We start from the raw sequence: 20,552 nt of genomic DNA, 5'->3' as shown, positions 1-20,552 counted from the left end.
ATTTACGTTAAACCATTTATTTTAGAAGATAATAATAATAACATTAAAAAGTATACGTAAAGCTAAATTATTTATTATATAAAAGGCAATAACGTTCTTCCCTATAAATAATTTTAATAACTCTTAAATATTAATATTTCTCACAATCCTTCTTCGATGAGCGAAGTATGGTTAACGTAATCGATATCTTACTTACTATGTAATTTAACATTATTAGTTTTTCATAAGTTTAATTTATATTATTATTAATTAAAACCTTTTTAAATTGGTTTTGTTAATTTTAATTAAAAATAGTTCACGGTATTTTTATTTAAATATTCTCAACTTTAAATACAAATATTTTTTTGTATTTTGCAATAACATGAAAATAAAATTCAATTGAGTGAACATTGGAATTTCAATTCTCACATAATTTTAATGCAAAACGCGAACTTTTGGGAAGAAATTTCAAATTTCCGAAAAATTATAAAATTGAAAGCATTTAAATTAAGTTTAAACGATTATAATTTTATAGACATTAACGAACCGCCTGTAATTTGAAGTTGCTCGTATAAGATTTTCATGAATGCAGAAATTTTTTGCAAACACATCATTTGTTTTGGAACGATTGTTGTAGGATTTAAGAACGAGTGGATGGAAACGCTTTGTCAACAGCATCATTTACTTAATGTTCGAAGCGGGTTAGGAGGAAAGCCCTTATATTCTATTTCAGTTTATTCTATTTAAAGAAGAGGGTTTTCCGCCAAGTCAAGAAGAAAAATAAATTTTCATTTTATCATGGATTGCCTCATCTAAAAATAAAAACTCCGCCTAATGTCAAAATCTGAGGTAAACTTTTCTGCAGCAAATGCAAAATTCTGTATACATAAAATTAATGATCTGTATAATTAATAATTAATCTGTATACATAAAAAAATTAATGATTTTAAAATTTTTTAATTATAAAAAAAAGGACAATTGCTTAAAATTCTTGATAAATTTCCTTTTTTCAGGTTTATAAATAAATTTGAATTTTTAGTTAATTAACCTTTGCATACCTCTGTTTATTGTTTTAATAATTTATTTAAGATCCCTAATAACTGCAATTGGAATTAAATTTGAAACCATATGAAATATAAACATTTGAACTTCTAAATTCAACAAACGTAGAAAGCAATAAACATTCATCTTTAGTTTAATGTGTACAGAACAATTGGAACATTATAAATTTACAAAACAGAAAGTATATTAAAATATGAAAGAAGATATTAAAACGTTAAACTTCTCATTCATTTATAAGTTAAATATTCATCAGAGAAAAAGAAATTGCAATTAACAGTATTGGAATGCAGTGTATAATGATGAAAGATTTTAAAGAAGGCCAAGTCCCTTCAAAGGTTGTAGCACCAATGATGATAACGATAAGTATTAGAAGAAAATAACACAAATCTTACTGTTTTGAAAAAGCATGAATTTTATTATTTGCCCTATATAATAATTATTTAATACAATTCAATTTAAGTATTTATCCCCCTCTTTTTAGAGTGAAATGTTGGCAATAAATTAAAGCTAAAAGTAAAGACGTAAAACTTGAGTACTAATTCTGAAATTCCTTCGAATTCTAACACTTAAATTTAAATGTAATCATATGATATTAATTTATTTGTACAGTAAAAAAATAATGTGATTCAAAGCAGGAAAACTCTTTTTATACAAAATATAATTTTTCTATTTATTGGAAAGCAAAATTAACTGAATAGTTTACATGGTTTTTCTACATTGGTTTAAAACTTTTTTTGACATTAAAATTTAATTAGTTAAATAACTCGTTTTTAATATAACGGGAATGTTTTCAATTAATAACAATATTTCACAATTAGGAAAAGATTACTTTGACTTTCCATCGTGAGTGCTTTCTAACTATCTTTCTAATTGGCTAGAATTTAATTAGTCAACTAGAAGGAACTAAAATTTAAGATAATTCATTCAATTCAAAGTTAACTAAATTCAAAAAATCCGTCTAAGCCAGAGACTGATTTAGAAACTCAATTGCAGTAGGGACAGAACTATTGGAAACCCTATTGGCCACCATTTTTACAAGCTGTTTAAAAACGAAATATATTAAAATTATTATTAACATAAGTAAATTATAATATACATTGTTAGAATCTTCATTCTAAAATTATGGTAAAATAACCGTCAGCTGCCTGTCCATCCGATTAACCGGAAATTTCACGGTAAAGAACTTTTTTTTTACTTTTATGGTATTGAAGAATCTATTTACAACTAGTATGGATTGAAAACAGTAAAAAAGTAATTTGCCTGGACATTGGAACTAGACCTTTTATAGGGCAATGGTCATTGGAGAGTGCCGGACACAGAAAATTCTACATGTGTTGAGGAAATGGCTGAAATATTGTGATGTCAACCCTGGAACTCGATTCCTCCTCCTGTCGGTTAAGGAATTGACGGATTATCCCACTCCATTGTAATAAAATTTTCAAAATATCAAAATAAAATAAAATTTTCAGAGAAAAACTTAAGATTACACATTGGGAAAGTTCTCTTTCAATGATTTGTTTCCATTTTGATATTTTAAATTTTCATCAGCAATTAAAATTTCTCGTCTTTTCATGGGTTTACCTATTCTCACTTTTAATATTAAGTTAATTTTAAGTTAAATTTTAAGGTGTTAACTCGCGTTAAATTTTAAGGTGAAAGAGAATTTGCACTGAAAAGTTTCTCCCACGGTCTTAAGGAGAAACACTAAGCTAGACTGAAAAATAAATATAAGTCTCCAACATAGACTGATGAGAGACCTAAGACGAAGTCTCAAGGACCTTGTTATAAATCAATTTCTAGTTAAAACATTGGTTTTATAACTAATTTTTTTTAACATTCACACCTGATTTACCACTTATTAAAAATACTTAAAAATGTTTTTCCTTAACTCTCATTGTACTTAGATCAGCTCAAAATGCAATCGTTTTCTCTCAACCTACAAATTAGGCCAACAAAATATAATGGCCCATGTTTCATGAAACAATGGCCCATGTTTCTCGGCAATGATCTCTTATTACTATAATAATTGGTAAAACCTAAATGCGATTGTATTATGATTCGAATTTTAGTACGAAGCATTTCTATTTCATACATACTTCAAGGCAACCACCTGATTTTCTCTTCAAAATGTTTCATCTTTTTTTATTTATCTCCACCCATTTGAGACTTAAGGGATCGTAAGGGAGTGGCAATTTCAATCATGCACAGTAGATAAATTGTAAACTAATTTAACGTTGATTTTCTGCAGCCACTTGGCATTATTCCATGAAAAGGCGTGTGTCTCTCGTCAAGAAGATGCTAACACCCCTTATTGTACTTTTAGCAGTATTTGCTATGATGACTTACTTCACATGGGACAAAATTAAAAAATAGTGAGTCTAACATAAAATGTTGCCAATCAAAGAAGGGAAAATCATTGTTCTTTCTCATATTTGTTCGATTATGTTCTCATATTTACAGTTTTATTTTGATATTTTTTTAAAAAAAGATCTATAAAACACAAGAAACTGAAATATTTTTCTAATGCTTTGAATTGATTGAATTTAAAATGTTGAATATTAATTCAAACTTTAAAAAAAAGAGCGATTTATGGAGTTTAACAACAAGTGTATTTTTGGAGACCATATTTTGAGGAGACGTTTTGCGTCAAGCACAATAAACACTACAAAATATTTAACATTGCTTGCCAACAAACAGAAGATGCAGAACAATTAGTCTGTTTTTAGATCAATTTCATTGCAACTCTGCGTTTAATACGAAACGAATTCAACAGAAAAAACTTACTTATATTAAAAGCTGTGTGTCTTGAATGATATGCAGGTATTTTGTTCGTAAAAATCTTTATATACTTAAGAATAGTTTTGAATTTTTATTATCCATATAAAAATAGCGCAGATTAGCAATGGGATATTTAATAAAATTGTAATAGGACAGAAAGGTCCAAAAAATATTCAATCAACTAACAAAATAAAACGATACGAATAAACTAACACTATTAAATTAAATTAGGAATAAAAACCTAAAATGTAGTATATGGTGAGGAATCAAATATTTTTTATTTATTAAAGAGGCATTAGTATTAAAAATATAAAATAAAGTATTTCGATGTACTATATAACGAACTCTGTCAAACTAACGAAATTAAGATACTTACAGCGTGCGAGTACAAAAACTCCATAAATATTCACAGCTTACTAAATATTACTCGAATAATTTTGAGAAAACGCTTTACTTTAATTATTAAGGAATGGATTTATTTATTTTAACGCAATTTTTACACTTTATTATGCATGTTAAAGTATCATTTGAATTAATATATGTTAGTTAAAAAAAGCAATAGAAAACTATTCATTTGTACCGAGCTGACATTTTCGATAAATAACATACATTCAGGTATTTTTAAAGTTTATACAAAGCCGGAATCCAGCAAATTAGATGTGATTTGTGATTGACATTTGTTTTTATAAACCGTTTAAGGGGAATAAGTCACTGAAAGAGTGAATAAACTTTTCAAGCAATGAAAGTGCGACCCGTTAACCTAATGCAGGCATACTGTAAAAAATCCCAAATCAAATTACAGTATAAATGACCGTAAGTTTGGGTGCATCATCCGTAAAATCCAGTTTTACCATAAAATACTGCACTTTAATTGTTACAGTAATATTTATTCAATTAGAGTGATTCAATAATTTACGGTAATAACTAAGAAAATTAAAGTATATCATATTTTTTGTTACGTAACGTGGATCATATGGTAAAAATGGATCATACCGTAAAAAGTAGTACTTTTGTGCAGTACTTTTTACCGTAATTTGATCCGAAACTTTCGACAGTGTATGGGATTTCATGTCAATTTTTACATGACAATGCAGTATACACATCTGATTTTCGACGCGAAGTAATCCGCATTTTCCAAACTTTTTAATCCTTGTATACATTCACAGTAGATAAAAATCTAAGAAATCATGTGAATCTTACTTCTTTCAAAAGCAACTCAAGGTGTTCCACATTTAAAGTGCAGCAGCATCTAACGAAACAGTGATTTAAATCATGTATTTGAAACTATATTGATAAATCAAATGACTTATTGCGAATGGAAGCATTTTACTTAGAAAGCGCAAAAATGTTTCACTCTTATTTTGAAAGTGATTTTCATGGGAATGGAAAAACAAAATTTAACTTAATTTCAGTTACTACATTGGAATGAGTGTTGATTCTAATGAGTGTTAAAATAGCATCGAGTCTACACTCTTTAAAAGCGTGGTGTATATTTGACACCATTTTTGGCGTTCAAGTAAACTAAAAAATTTTTACGGTGCATGTAGTCACATTTTCTACTTACTTTATTACTGTTATAGTTTCATTTATTTATTTATACATTTCTGCTTGTTTGTTTACTGACAGCAGATATTTTCAGGAGCATTAGAATCTATCTAATGTCCGCGTTTCAGCATTTCGTTAAAAAAAAAAGTACGATTTTGGTAGTGGCTAATTCATTCAAACAAATGTTCTTTTGTCAATTTTCTTTAATTTTTTCCGTGATAACTATAGTTATCAATTTTATTTAATCTCTTGAACGATAACTACAGTTATTAATCTTATATCTACATTTTTGCACGATGATTTTTTTCGATAATTGCAAAGATTTTATGCACGATATTTGCAGTTATCAATTTTATATCACTTTTTCCCGATAACTAATAAATTTTATAAAATGTTTGGCACGATTACTGCAGTTATCTTTTTTATATAATTTTTTGCATGATAACTACAATTATTAATTTTATATAATCTTTTGAACGATGACTACAGTTATTAAATCTTACAACTATATTTTTGCACGATGATTTTTTTGATATCTGCGATGATTTTTTCCACAATAAATACAATTAACATAGAAATTTTCACACGATAACTACAGTTATCAATTTTAAAGAACGCGATAATGTGCGCGATAACATAAAAATTTATTTAGTTTACCTAAACACCTAAAAAGGGGTCAACTGTACACCAAATTACTCTGTTTAATCCCAAAATACTCTGCATACTTTCTCTATATTCCCAAAATGCACAAGTATCCGTATCAAATGTGGTTTAAAAACATGATTTAATATCATCGAAAAATACAGCAAAACCCCAATAATTTACTTGATTTTTTACGACAACAATCAAATAGGACTTCAAATGGGTCGTCAAATGGGAATTCAGGTATCGGTCATTGTAATGAAAGGATCACTTTAATAAGGGTCGTACTGAAGATCATTATCGATATTCTATTTTAAGAGATTAAATACATTTTTGAGATTACCAAATATTACTTTTTAAACAAAATGATTGGTTAGAAAATAATTGTTAGAGGAGTTGTAATTACTATTTATTTTTGTAAATACAGTACTTCATGTTTCTTCCAATAATTACTCGATATTTCATCAGTTAACCAAAAAAATTTCACAAAATTAAAAAATAACTTATTTAAGAAACCACACTAATAATACTAATCAACACAACCTAATAAAATTCCCCTATTACTACTAAAACCAAAATTATATTGATTAAAAAGAGCATATATTGCACTACATATTATATTTTGAAAATAATGCAAATTATATCTTTCATAATTTGGTATCTCTCTATCAAAACTCCAATATTTATTGCTCATCTCTGCCGCAATGCATACTCAAATTAAGTCAAATTGGTGCCTGTAACCCAATTAATCATTTCTGAAATTCTAATCTGTTCTTGATTTAAGACTGTCTTATGAGATATTTAGTACAGATAACACAAATAATTCCATGGAATTTCGATTTACATGATACATCAAGATGTCGTCACAAGTATTGAAGCCACTTTGTTACCACTCTGTATAAATCTTACGAACCAAGTGAGCATCATGCACTATAAAAAAATTTAGTGTATATTTACCCTCTATTTTTCGTGTTGAGGTAAAATAAAAGTTTTCACAATCCTAGTATATACATGTTTTTACTTACTTTTTCTACTGTTATAGTTTCAACTATACATTTATTTATTCAATTTTTTCTTCATTTGCTGACAACGCATATTTTCATTCGCATTAGAATCAATTTAATTGTTGCAATGCAAAAACATTTCCCAGAAAAAATAAGTATATTTTTAGTAATATATGCGTGTACCAGTACTTTCAAACAATGGTTCGTTTGTCAATTTTGTATATTTCCTTGCACAAGTTCTGTGCATAAATATATATTTAGTTTACCTCAACACTAAAAATAATGATATCTATACACAGAGTAATAACGAATGTAAATTTTTTTGCTTAGAGTATCTATACAAAAAATTTTACATAGTACTCTATGTAAATGTGGATTAAAAATGTGATTAAATGCCGGCTATTAGAAATTATGTGTAAATATAAACATTGTAATGTGCTTATTAATGTTTTAACGAAATTCTAAGAGTAATAACGAAAAGAATGGAATTAGAAGAAGGTGCAATAAAAAAATGTAAATATATGAGTCCCGACAAAAGACACCGCAATGAAAGAATCAAAGTGAAAAAATTAGTATTTCTTACATGAATGTAGGAAAAGGAGCGATGGTCTGTTTTGCAAAATTTGTTGTACATTGTTACCTTTTTTATTTCTTGGTTTATAAATAACTTTTCTTTACTGCCATAGCCCGTGATGAGCACCCAGCTAATCGATGTACAGTGCGCAAAATAAAAATGAAACACCGGAATCACTTTTGATCTAATAACTCATATTTCACATACTGACTCTAGGGTCCGGATGGCTCAGGGTATAGAGTGTTCGCCTTCCAATGAGGTGAATCAGGTTCGTATCCCAGCGATAGCTGGTCGATACGAATTCCGCATGCAGCTCGCAGCAACCACAGTTCTGACTTAAAATATCCTCGGTGGAAGACGGATCATGGGTGAGAGTCCTCTTACCGTCAGGCTAACCGTGGGGGATTCTCGAGGTCTTCCTCTCCATGTAACGCAAAGGCGGGTTAGTTCCATCAAAAAAATCCTTCGCGAAGGCAAATTTCTCTCAATATTTGATCCAGGAGTTCCCTTGCCTTCAGGATCTGGTTCAAAATTACTAGGTTACGGAGTTGAACATTGATAATCGTAAACTCAAAATTAGATCGGCTGTTCAACGACGGTTATTAAAACGAGACAGTATAAGAGTTGCTAATAATTTAGCACAGACGATATTTCCAACTGTGAAATCATGCATAAAAACGCATTAAAACGAAAATTTTCTGAACAAACATACCAATTAGAGATTTGAGTGATTTTAAATTTTCATTTTTTAGAAGTTTCCATAATTAAACCTTTACAGTAAAACACAATCCTAATAGTATCCGATGGCAAGTTCAGGAGAAAAAGGTATTTTAAAGATTGCTAAAAGTTTCCAAATTTGACCCAGTCCTAGACAATAATAGCAGCTATCAAAGTTGTTTGAGTTTTGTGCCAATTCCAAAACGCAAAAGGTCCTGATGATTACGTAAAATATTAAATGACTCACATTATTATCAAGTGCTTGAGGCAGTATATTAAATAGAATTTGAAAGATTTGGGAAAGAAACCAGAAAAAAAGACTAATGCAAGAAAAAAAAATCCTAAGTAAAGCACAAATGAAAATACATAAATCGACACACTATTGTATGGGAAAAAATAGTTTTTCACTCTAGATATCAATAGTTTTCTATAATATGCAAAAATAGTTCTCTATTAAAAATATTTATTTATTAAAATAGTTATCTATAAAAAATAGTTATTTATTACAATAGTTATGAATTTTAAAAATGGTTATTTATAGAATGGTAGTTTACGTATTTTTATTTGTGCTTCATTCTCATTTATTTTTGCTTTAGTTTACAAGGCACAAAGTATGCTCTACGCTTTGTTGGACAAGGAAAAAGAGCTCGATATTTCTTAAAATCAGGGATTACAGTTATTACTAACATTTAAAATATTATTTCGAATTTAATATAATCTAAAAATATATTGATGCTCTAAAGACTTGTTAACGAATAATATATACCTTACTTTTTATAAAAGTTAGAAGTTGAATCTAGTATAAAATCTGGTATATAAGAGTTAAATCTAACATAAAGAAAAAAATATTTTTATTGGATATCCGCCAACTATGTATACGAAATTTATTCTGTTGGAAAAATGCAATAAATTTAAACGTGACCACATTTTATTAGTGAAAGATATAGTCAGTACCAAATAAAATAAATTTGATGTTTGATTTAAAACTAGATAACTCAACCAAAATGATTCACTTCTTTATACAGTAAACGACACTGTAACAACTCTTTACAGTGATCCACCCATCCACACATCGCGAGATAAAAATTTCTTCCAATTCCACACTTCCCTCTTAGATAGAGGAAATGATAGAGATGCTATTTCTTCCCGGAGTTCCTTTAAAAACCTATAATTTTGTCTATCTAGAACTTTTCTCCGTCCTAGTCTTGGCATATCTAGTACGAAGAGGGTTGACTGATCACCGTATCCACCCCTAAGAGATCGTTTGGCAATGTAATTGACACCCACACCAGACTAGGCTAGTCCTTTGCAATGAAAAAGGAAGAAAAAGGATCTAGTTTTCCATTATCTTTGGGATAACCAGTCTTTTCTGGGATAAGCTAGATGATAAGAAAAAGAAGAAAGTCACGAGGGAGATTTATTCGCTCGTTGTCTTAGAAACTTTATGCAAATATAATATTGCATTTAGTAAATTTAACATTCAATAACATTATAATTTATGTGATTATGCATGTTTAAGCTTATCAGTTTCAATTGCATTCCAATTTTTAAAAATTCGAATATTTTTAAATATAAATTTCTCATATAATAAAGCAATTTTACATGTAATATAATGCAAAGTATTTACATTGTGATTTATATAACATATAATTTGATTATGTAGTACACATTTAATTAATATTACACTATGTGTAAAATTTATTTTACACAAGGGAAAAAAGTATGATCGAAACTACCGGAATACGGTAAAGTTAACCGTGTTTCTGGCTCTATAGGAGCACCGAAAAACTTGTTAATTTCACCGAAGCGCTTGTTAATTATTTTGATAAAAATGACCATAAAATATAGTTTTATAATATTTGATAAATTGTGGTAAATGTGATAAGATTTTATACTTTTATAATAATATCTGAGACCATGGCATAAAAATCATTTATTCGGTAATGTCTTTTAACTTTTGCATTTTTAACTAAATGTGTGGTGATAAGAACTATAATTTTTGAAACCGAGATTTTCAGTAAACCGTTATCATGTGAACGGAAAAATTAACAAATGAATGGTCTTAATACCTTATATTTTGATTTTATTCTCTAAAATTATGGTTTCTTTTATAGTTTGATATAGTACAATAATTTTAATAGAATCTTTTTCTTTGCATGGAAACTTGATAAGTGCATGTATCTTTCCATGAATAGGCTACCGTAAACTTCAAAATAAATAATCTTTAATCTTCCTCTAGGTTGAGATAGTCTGGTTGGTAGGGCATTGGACCCATTTCCAAGAGATAGTAAGTTCGATTCCGCCGGCTGAAGAATCATCGTACATAAAATGTTGACTGGTGCCAGCTGAATCTGTCAGGGTCACTAAGTCTTCCGAGTTCACATAACAAGAAATAACCTCTGGGGGTGCAGAATTAAAGATTGATAAGTTCAGATCAAAATTATGATCTGCTGATGGATAGATGGTGTTTGAATGTGTATTCCCTAATAAATGGGATGTGACGTATGTGTGTGGCAGATGTCGAATTCTTCGCCATAGATGGTGCCATTTAAAAACAAGAAGGAGCGAAACCAATTGGCTAAAAATTGGCTTGGCAGTATTAAAATTGGCAGACGACGACAAAAACCAAGAGTCATTTGAAAACTAGAAGAATCACTTAGCAGAACAAACTAATTTTTTTCTCTTTTTGTTTTAGATAGTTAGAACAAGAAAAAAAAGTGATCTTCGACCAAAACAATCTTATAATACAATATTTTTTAATTAAAACAATATTTTTAATACATTATTTGTTTATTATTGTAATTTTAAAAAAACGTATTCTCATCTTTTAAGTTAAAATAATAAATATTTATTCAAAATGCCTGTTCCATTACAGCAGTAATGCACAAAATTTCTTAAATGTACAAAAAATATTCTTAAAAAGTTATTTTGTGAAAATTACTCTGAAACAAATATTTTTAAGCCAAATGATAAACATTAAATTTTTAAGAACTAAACTCAAATGGAAACAAAAATTAACATTTCGAATAAAAATATCATTACTGAATAAATCACTTTTTTAGAAGTATATTATACCTTTTAAATTAGATTTTTTCAAAATATTGAGCAAAATTAAAAAAGTTAATGTTTCAATTTACTTTGTACAAAACTTTGTTAAATATTTATGACTTTTAGAAGATATATTTCTCTTCCGAATTGTATTTAATTCTTGAGTTACATAGCCTTATATATTGTATTGCTACATTACAATACATTAAAAAAAATACTATTATAATCATGCTGTAAGAAACTATATTATATATTCTATAAATATATAATAGGTATAATGTATGTAGGTAATGCATAATGCATAGATAGCAAAAAACATTGTTATGTTTAATACATTTTTCAGACATGCTTTAATTCGTCGTTAGATTTTATTAAAAAAAGGAATTTCATCAGAACTCAACTTTTATCTTTAGTTGAAAAGCATAACAAAAAAGCGCATATTTGTTCTAAATTAACAGAATACCCATTCTACCTATGCAGAAAGTTGAAATGAGTGTTCCGACATTTAAAAAAAATCTTAAAATAATTTTATTTTTAATTAATATTCGTTGCCTTCTCAGGTGACTTTACATCTTTGGATTAAGCGAATATTATTACTAAAGTTGAACTTATCAAAATAAAAATCAACTGTACTAGAACTAATTCGAAAGATTAACTAATTTGGAATGGAGAATAATACAAATGATAGCGGCAATACTTAGCAGTCAAGATTTCTCACATTGAAGAATATTTTCAATTCTTGGTCCTTTGGTACAAACTTAACTGTTTTTTAGTGCAATTACTTTTGATATTACGTTATTTAAGTTTATAGGACCACGTCTCAATAATATTTAAAAAAAAAATAGTCTCCAAATACTAATATAGTCGATGTGTAAATTGTTTTGTCAAATACTAAATTGTTTGCAAAAAGTTTTTACTTTTCGTTAAGAAAAAAAAACATTTCATAGGAAAAAAATACATTGTATATTAAAGCCCTTTCTATCGGAAAAACTATTTCATGAAAAAAAATTGTAATTTATGAAAAAATATGAAAGCTAAATTTAACGCATTATTTGCCTAAACAATTTGAGGGAAAAACGTTCTTTTGGAAATATACTTTTTATGATTAAGTATACGTTTAAGCTCAGATATCGCATATGGAAGCATTCTTTCGCACTTTTCTTATATTACAGGACATAATATGAAAGTATAAAGGAAAGCAAAAATTAATACAATCTAAATATAAAAAAGCAAAAATTAAAACAATCCAAATATTAAAAAAGCAAGAATTAAAACAATCGAAATTTTAGAGAGGTTTACTCTTTCTTACAACTTTTTTCATTATTTCTCTCTCGTGTTTCTAAGAAATCTTAAAAAAAAGACTAAATAACTGTTTATATTTTAGTGTAAATATCGAAAAAATTACAATTATATCAAAGAAGATATAATATAAAATATAAAAAAAAACACAAAAATATCAACAAAAAAAAAGATTTTTTTTCATCAAAATATTACAACAGTTTTTACTTTTCTTACTACGTGCGGGGAGAGTAGTTACAGACCATGTTAACCGTCATCTATGTAAAGGTACCCCGACATAGAGTCGAGTTAACATGTCTTATATACTAGTGAATTGTAATTGTAATTTCTTAGTGGTAGATACGCTACAGTACTCCCCCACCAGAATTATAGCTATGATAGAATTCGATGAATGGATGCCACTAGTTGATTCATTGCTGTTTGTGCGAAGCCGGGAGAGCTGTATTAAGATCACCGTATTTTTTGAGTGCTGAATGTGAGAGGTGTAGTAACTTCACGGTCGTAGTCGCTCCTCTGTTCCCGTTAGCAGTCGAGTAATCATAAGTATGCAAGCCGACGTTGTGCGTGATCGAGACGAAACTGAGTAGCAACAGTGCGAGGAGGTGGATAAAGTCGCAGTCACAAGTAGCAAGTCAACTGTTCAATGTGGATCATCTATCGAAGTAGGCGTGATCGTATCGAAGTAGGCGTTACTGCCAAGGTTGGCGTGTTCACATCACGTCCGGGTCACCAATGCGGGGAGAGTAGTTACAGACCATGTTAACCGTCATCTATGTAAAGGTACCCCGACATAGAGTTAACATGTCTTATATACTAGTGAATTGTAATTGTAATTTCTTAGTGGTAGATACGCTACACTACGTTTATATTCTTCCGCTTTCGCGTCTATGAGAGCAGAATCTGGAAATCATAAATTCGTCTATTTTTAGACTGGAATAGGTTCTTCATCCCTCAAATGTTCCACGCATTAATAAAATATCTGGTTCAATCGTTTTCTGAACACTACAAGAAGAATTTATATTTAAATTATGACCACATGATTGATCGAAAATTGAGATTTCGATCATTTTCCAAATAACTGGTGTTAACCAAATAACTGGTCCAAATTACTTTTTTTTTATGTAACCGTCGTTGAACGGCCGACCCATTTTAGGTTTTTGACTACCAATGTTCAACTCCATAATCTTGTAATCTTGAACCAATCCAGAAAGCAAAGAAACTCCTGGATCAAGTATTGGGGGAAATTTTGCCTTCATGGAGGACTTTTTGATGGAACTAACCCGGGTTTGCGTTACATGTAGATGAAAACCATGAAAACCTCCAATGGTTACCTCGACTGCAAGGAGACTCTAACCCATGATCCGTCTACCATTGAGGATATTTTACGTCAGCACTGTTGTCGGTGCGAGCCGGGTGCGGAATTCGCATCGACCAGCTATCTCTGGTATTCGAACCCAGTTCACCTCATCGGAAGGCGAACGTTCTATCCCCTGAACCCCTACAGCTCAAATAAATAAATAACTGGTGTTGTCGTATCTCCTGCGAATGATTCTATCTGATGACTAAACAAGTATGTTCCATGTCAATACGATGTACAATGCAAATATATACATTACGCATATAATGTATCACTATATTATCGAGAGAGAAAAATCACCCTCAATCAAAATCTCAACCTCTCTTTAACCTACTAGAGTGCTCAAATTTTAACTGGTCCTCTTTAGGTTATGTTAATACAAATTACAATTTTTTTCGAAAATGGTGCAGCAAAGTTTGTCGCAGATTGAAATTTCCATCATTTTTCTGCAGAAACAAACTTACTGAGAGTTAACTAAAAAAATGATAAAGGAAAAGGAAAAATATTGAAACTATGTTTTCCAAGTTGATTAAAGAAGAAAAACAATTTCATGCTTGTCAGTATTAAAATGAAAAACGTAGGATGCATCACTTTCGGGATAGATTTCTATCATCACCAATAATTCTCGTTTGTTACATCTTTCGAAAATGGTGCATCTGACTTTTTTCTTAAATCTGATAAGAATGAAATTGTTTTTTTTTTCTTCTTTTTTCGCCATTGAAAATAACGTAGTTTTTAAATTTCATATTTTAATTTATTTTCAACATTTTTCTCACATACAGGCAAGCAAATTTTATAGTTTAATATCAGCCACGAACTTTTCCACAAATTATCCATCGAATTGATTTACGTACTCTGTATGAATTGAAAATAATATTACGATGTAAAGTGCCGTCACTTAGGAAGTATCATCCGTAAAATCCATTTTTGCCATAAAATATTATACAGTAAATTTTACAGCAATATTTATTTAATTAGAGTGATTCAGTGATTTTACGGTAATTATTACTTTAAAAATTCTAACATTATTATTTATCTTACATTAATTCATTTTTAATGTTGAGAGCTTCAATTTATTTAGTCCAAGGCTGTAACAGAAGACCATTTTTTTAAATCTTTATTCCCCAAAGTATATAATTAAGCAAGGAAAAAATTCCTGCGTCCTGAAAATAGGCATAATATGGACTGATTGATTATTTTATACGACTTTATGGAAACACAAACTCATATTTAAGTATTAATTAATAATAATTCAAATAAATATTTTAGGTGTTTTAATTATTAATGTATTTCTATAAATAATTATGCAAGTATCTAGAAAAGAAACATAGAAACTACCAACGATTCTATGCGTTTATTACTGCTTCAACTGCAATATATTTCTGAGATGACATTGATCAATATACATAGTCACTTTAGATACATGGGTGTGAGAAATAATTGAAAGGATGAGCTTCGCACCGTTAATTTCAGTGATAAATTCATATTTCTTGATTTACGAACGAGTATAAGGAATTCTATCTGCGGAGAATCTATTGGATAGATATGTACTATTCGCCTCAAATTTATGCGTTTTATAACACTTGTACTGAATAAATATTTGTGTATAAACACATCAACTTCAACATAATTTTTATCTAATAATGCACTCTTTATGTTACTTTTTTTTAATCAGATTATTTGAAAATTACCATATTAGATTGGTTTTTACGTGTGCACTGCAAAAATGTTGGTGCATAGTTTAACTATTTTTGGTGTTCAAGTAAAAAATGATTTTTTACAACGTATATAATCACATTTTCTTACATATTTCTTCCTTTGTTATAGTTTTATTTACTTATTAATTTATTTTCTGTTTGCACGTTAACTAACAACACATATTCTCATACGCATTTCACTGTCAGAAATTCAAGATCAAATTACGGTATAAAGTACCGATATTTTGGGTGCTTCATTCGCAAACTCCATTTTATTGTAATATCTACTTTTACCATGAAATATATTTTACCCTAAAATATTATATCGTGATTTTTACAGTAATATTTAATCAGAGTTTTCAATTGAATTATTACTTTAAAAACTACAGTATATCAAATTTTTTTTGTAATATATATATATATTACAATGTTTTAAATAACTCATTTTTACGTGTGTGAGGCTAAAATCTTGACTATAGTAATGTCGACTATTTTCCGACTAACTAGAGTATTCAAATATTTTGAGGCTCTAAACCTGACAATAATGTTAGTTTTAATCATTTATTAAGTGCTACAAAAATACATTTTTTGTAACATTAGTCACAAGGAGAAATTACAGTCAATCAAAATGCAAATCCCTTTCTGATTAGCTATACCACTCAAATTTTAACCTGAACTCTTCGCTGAATGACAGTACAAGTAGAATTTGTTGCATTCCCAAATAGATAGCATATTTAAATCGGCACTGCTTTCTAGGTTACTATAAAAATTTTAATCGTTTCCTAATCTCTGGGAATTATCCAAAAATAGAATAACACGTAATTTATCCCAAAATAGAATTTATCGCCAATTATAACTTATTACACTTTTCACTTTCCGATTTATTAGAGCTCTCAAAATTTAGCTGGAGCTCAGTCTTTCATGGTGATGTAAGCAACAATTATTTCTTAAGGTGCAAGCAAAATTCATCGTAAATAAAATTTCAATCTCTTCCCGACACAAACAAGCAGACATAAAACTAAAAGGAAGGAAATAATAAAATAAAATAAAACATCGAAAATTATGTTGTTGTTTTTCTCAGTAAAGAGGGGAAATAATTCAAATTTTTGTCAGTCGTAAAAGGGCAAGCGTAGGGCGCAACACTTTAAAACTTCTATCATCACCAAAAAAATCTCCTCTCACGTGACTTCAATGTTCATTCTATTTTTCGTTTTCGGTCTAACAAGAATAAATCGTTGTCCTCTTCTGAGTACTCGTGGAAAAAGAAGGGTTTTTTTTAAATTTCATTAAGAAAAGGAATTATGTTTCAAAATTTGTAATAAAATAAGCATGACCTAAATTATTTTATAGATTCTAATATCAAACGTATTGCACTTCCAAACATATTTCAAATTTTTATTATTCTCTTTTTTTCTAAAGCGTTACTTCTTTAAATGATTTTCATTCTCTACATGAGTATTTGGTGTCAGCTTTATAACTAAAATCAAGTTTATTAAATTTCTCAATCTCGTAACCTGTTCATGTTTTTTCCATTATTTTAAAATTTCATCTCCTCTTACAAATGAAACAGTTATTTATTTTAATAAGATATTGTTTGTTATGTCCTTTTTTTCCTAATTTGATATAAATATTTATTTCAGTTCATGACTCGTCATTTTTTCACTGTGTCTAAATTTTTGCAAGAAGACACAGCACTCATTTGAATTATTTATCTTGTGAGAAAAGCATTTCACTTCAATATAAAATAAAAAGTTCTTGATCAAAAATTAATCTTAATTATCTTAAGACTTTATTCAATATTGTAGACATTCGAATTACAAAATATTGTAAAATTTTTGTATCATAACAGGCAAAATAGTTTTTCTAATCGTTAGTATCATTTTCGTTTATCGCAATCTAAACGTGTAAAATACCGTCATTTTATTTGTGATGAGCGTAAATTAATCATATAAATGCATGAATACTACAGTTTAGCGAGTTTTAATCATTATAAATTAAAAAGTGCTACATTAGCATTAAGTTTTATTTAGAAACATAAAATTACAATGTCATCTACTAAATAACAATATTTATTATTTAACAATTTGTGTCATTATTTAAGACCATCTAACCATATTATCGTTTACTTTAAAAAGTAGGATTTAGTGTACATAAAAAAGTAAAATTTAAAGTAATTGAAATAATAGCATGTCTTTAAACGAAACATAATTCTGGAACATAAATAGGTTAATTTAATAATCTTTTAACAATAGCTGGAAACGCACATCAAAAAAAAAAAATTATAACAGAAAACATTCTAACAAAAAAGCGGAGACACGTATCCCACTTGTGAACGACTAACATCGCATCGTTTCATGTCACTTTATCCAATTTGCTGAACACGTGGAGCTTTGTTTCATAAGGAGTAAAATGGGTAATAAAAGCTGAGTAACTAGAGCTACTGTTATATATCAATCAACTGTAGAACAACTAAGTTATTGTAATTAACTGAATTAAGTTTTATGAGTTTACACAATGCGTCTTATAAGTACATAATTATAAACGAACAAAAATGTGCCTAGAGACTAATCTCGCAATTATATCTATTAAAATCTGCAATATCAACAATGGTGTGTTTATCAGTCAAAAATGGCATATTTAAGGGAAAATTAAACTACCACAATGTATGAAAAATTACATTATCAAAGACCCATAGATTTTAGTTTATAGCGTCTTAGGTTATATTATCAATAACATTATTTTTGGCATGCATAAAGCATATCTAAGTCAATTTAATTAAACTCTATGCGAGTTATAAGCACATTATAAATGATGAAAAAACCATGTTTAAAAACCAATACTTTTGTTTTCACCGAGTTCCAAACACCACCATTTTTTAAAGCAAATAATTTTCAGGGGAAAATTAGTTTAAGTAAAATGTTGTACAAGAACATGAGTAAAATAAACAAAAACCTGCACTGAGTAAGAAAGTATGGTCAAAACTGCCAGAATATGATAAGATTTACCGTCTTTTTGGATCTAAGCGAACACCAAAAAAGCAAGGTAATTTTTACTGAAGCACTTTGGTAATGGCTTTTGGTAAAACTAATAAAAAAATATGATTTTATTACCATGTTGCTTGGTAGTAAATTTGGTAAAATTGGGTAGTTTGATCAAATCTTACAGCATGGCATAAAAACCATTTATTCTGTTTAATTTACTTTTCAATTTTGTATTTCTACTAAATGTGGGCAAAAATTTAAAATTTCAAAAATTTAGAATTTCAGGTAAAAGGTTACTATACTAACTGAAAAAATACCAAATGAATGGATTAAATATTGTATATTTTGGTATTATTACGCCGAATTATTTTTTTATCAGAAATTTTCATTCCTATGCATGTATGGTAATTTAATCAGAATTTTTTTCTCTATGTGCTTAAAGATTAATTTCCTTGCTTCCACCATTCATTTGAAATTTTCAGATTTAAAAACATTTTAAAGAAACATAAGAGACGCATGCAAAGAAAATTAGGTTTGCTCAAAATATTAACGAGTATTAATAAAACGTAAGAAAAAGCGTAGAATTTTAAGTTTCGCATTTTTGTTCTTTTAGATTTAGATCTTTTTTTTTAAAAAATTGCATCAAGAGGCTCTACTTGCTGTGATACCAAAAATACTAAATCGTTTTGCTAGAATATGTAATTAACAGAAAATAATCTTTATGTTAATTTATATTACTATACCAAAAGTAAATTACATAATAATTTGAAAATTTATATTTAATTCCGAATAATGTATTGCTTATATTCATTTCAAGGGTTATTTTAATTACATACATGGGATGAAAATAATAATCATGAAAACAGATCAAAAATAAAAGAAGGAAAATATTTCTTTCCATTAAGTATTTTTTTTAACCTGAAATAAAGTTTTTTGTTCTTCAATTGAATCTAATATTTAACAAAATTGAAATCAATAATAAAACTCGAAACAATAATATAGTTTAAAGTTGTCTCCTTTTATTTTTCTATTGTTTAAAAAAATTTTTTCCTCGTTAAAAATTTTATAGTCATATTTCTTGTCATTCATCACATTTTTAAAGCATTCAACAGCTCTCTAATCAACTTAAAGTTTTTAAATTTTTGAATTAAATGCCTATAAGGCATACATTTTATTTAAGTTAAATAATAAAAACAATTCTAGTTGTTCAATCCAGATATTACTAAACACAAAATAACTCAAAACTTCAGATTAATGCTTGCATCAAACTCAGTTAAAACTCTATTACACACCAAAACTTTTCTCGGGTATTTCAAAGAAGTTTATTACAACTAAGAAAATCTTCAAAGAAAAAAACGAAACTCTATACGCTTTCGGTAATTCTAAAAATAAAACTGACTCACCTATTTCTTTCTAAAGCAGTTCATAAATGAATGCAGAACGAAACACGTTATATTTTGTTATCACTCCCCACGTAACGTGGTGGTCTGCGATTACCGAATTCTAGCTAAGAATGGTCCGGGCATGTATGTAAGAAAATCCGGCAACACAGATACGGAGCAACCGCAGATCGCTCCCATGTTCTGGATGAGATAATTCGTCTGTCGGTTTCCTTTGCAATCCGACAGATGGCACTGCTCTACTATCAAGTTTCTCCTCATCTTTCATTTCATCATCACGATCTCTTATAAATAGGGAGTTTGAATGAGTGCTCTTAAAATAAAATTAATGAAAATAGTAATTAATTACCAATTTTTTTTTCTAAAAGCATCAAATCTAAAGTTTTTCTTAAAAAAAAAAAAAAAATACCAATTATTAAGAATTTCTAACTGGAAAATGAATTGTTTATTATCATTATTTTTAGAAGTA

General features: G+C 28.5%; 1 protein-coding gene across 1 annotated transcript in view; it reads right to left on the bottom strand.

The window, feature by feature from the left end:
• Window positions 1-20,268, bottom strand: part of LOC107437653 (delta-sarcoglycan) — a 101,320-nt gene extending 81,052 nt beyond the window's left edge. Inside the window, exon 1 of the mRNA XM_016049731.3 lies at window positions 20,087-20,268. The gene's annotated coding sequence lies outside the window, so the exon portion shown is untranslated. The remainder of the gene's footprint in view (window positions 1-20,086) is intronic.
• Window positions 20,269-20,552: the final 284 nt, after the last annotated feature.

The sequence above is a fragment of the Parasteatoda tepidariorum genome, chromosome 4, assembly GCF_043381705.1.
Source record: "Parasteatoda tepidariorum isolate YZ-2023 chromosome 4, CAS_Ptep_4.0, whole genome shotgun sequence".
NCBI classification, from domain to species: Eukaryota; Metazoa; Arthropoda; class Arachnida; order Araneae; family Theridiidae; genus Parasteatoda; species Parasteatoda tepidariorum.
The sequence above is the reverse complement of the archived record's forward strand: the minus strand, read 5'-3'. Positions and strand labels throughout refer to the sequence as shown.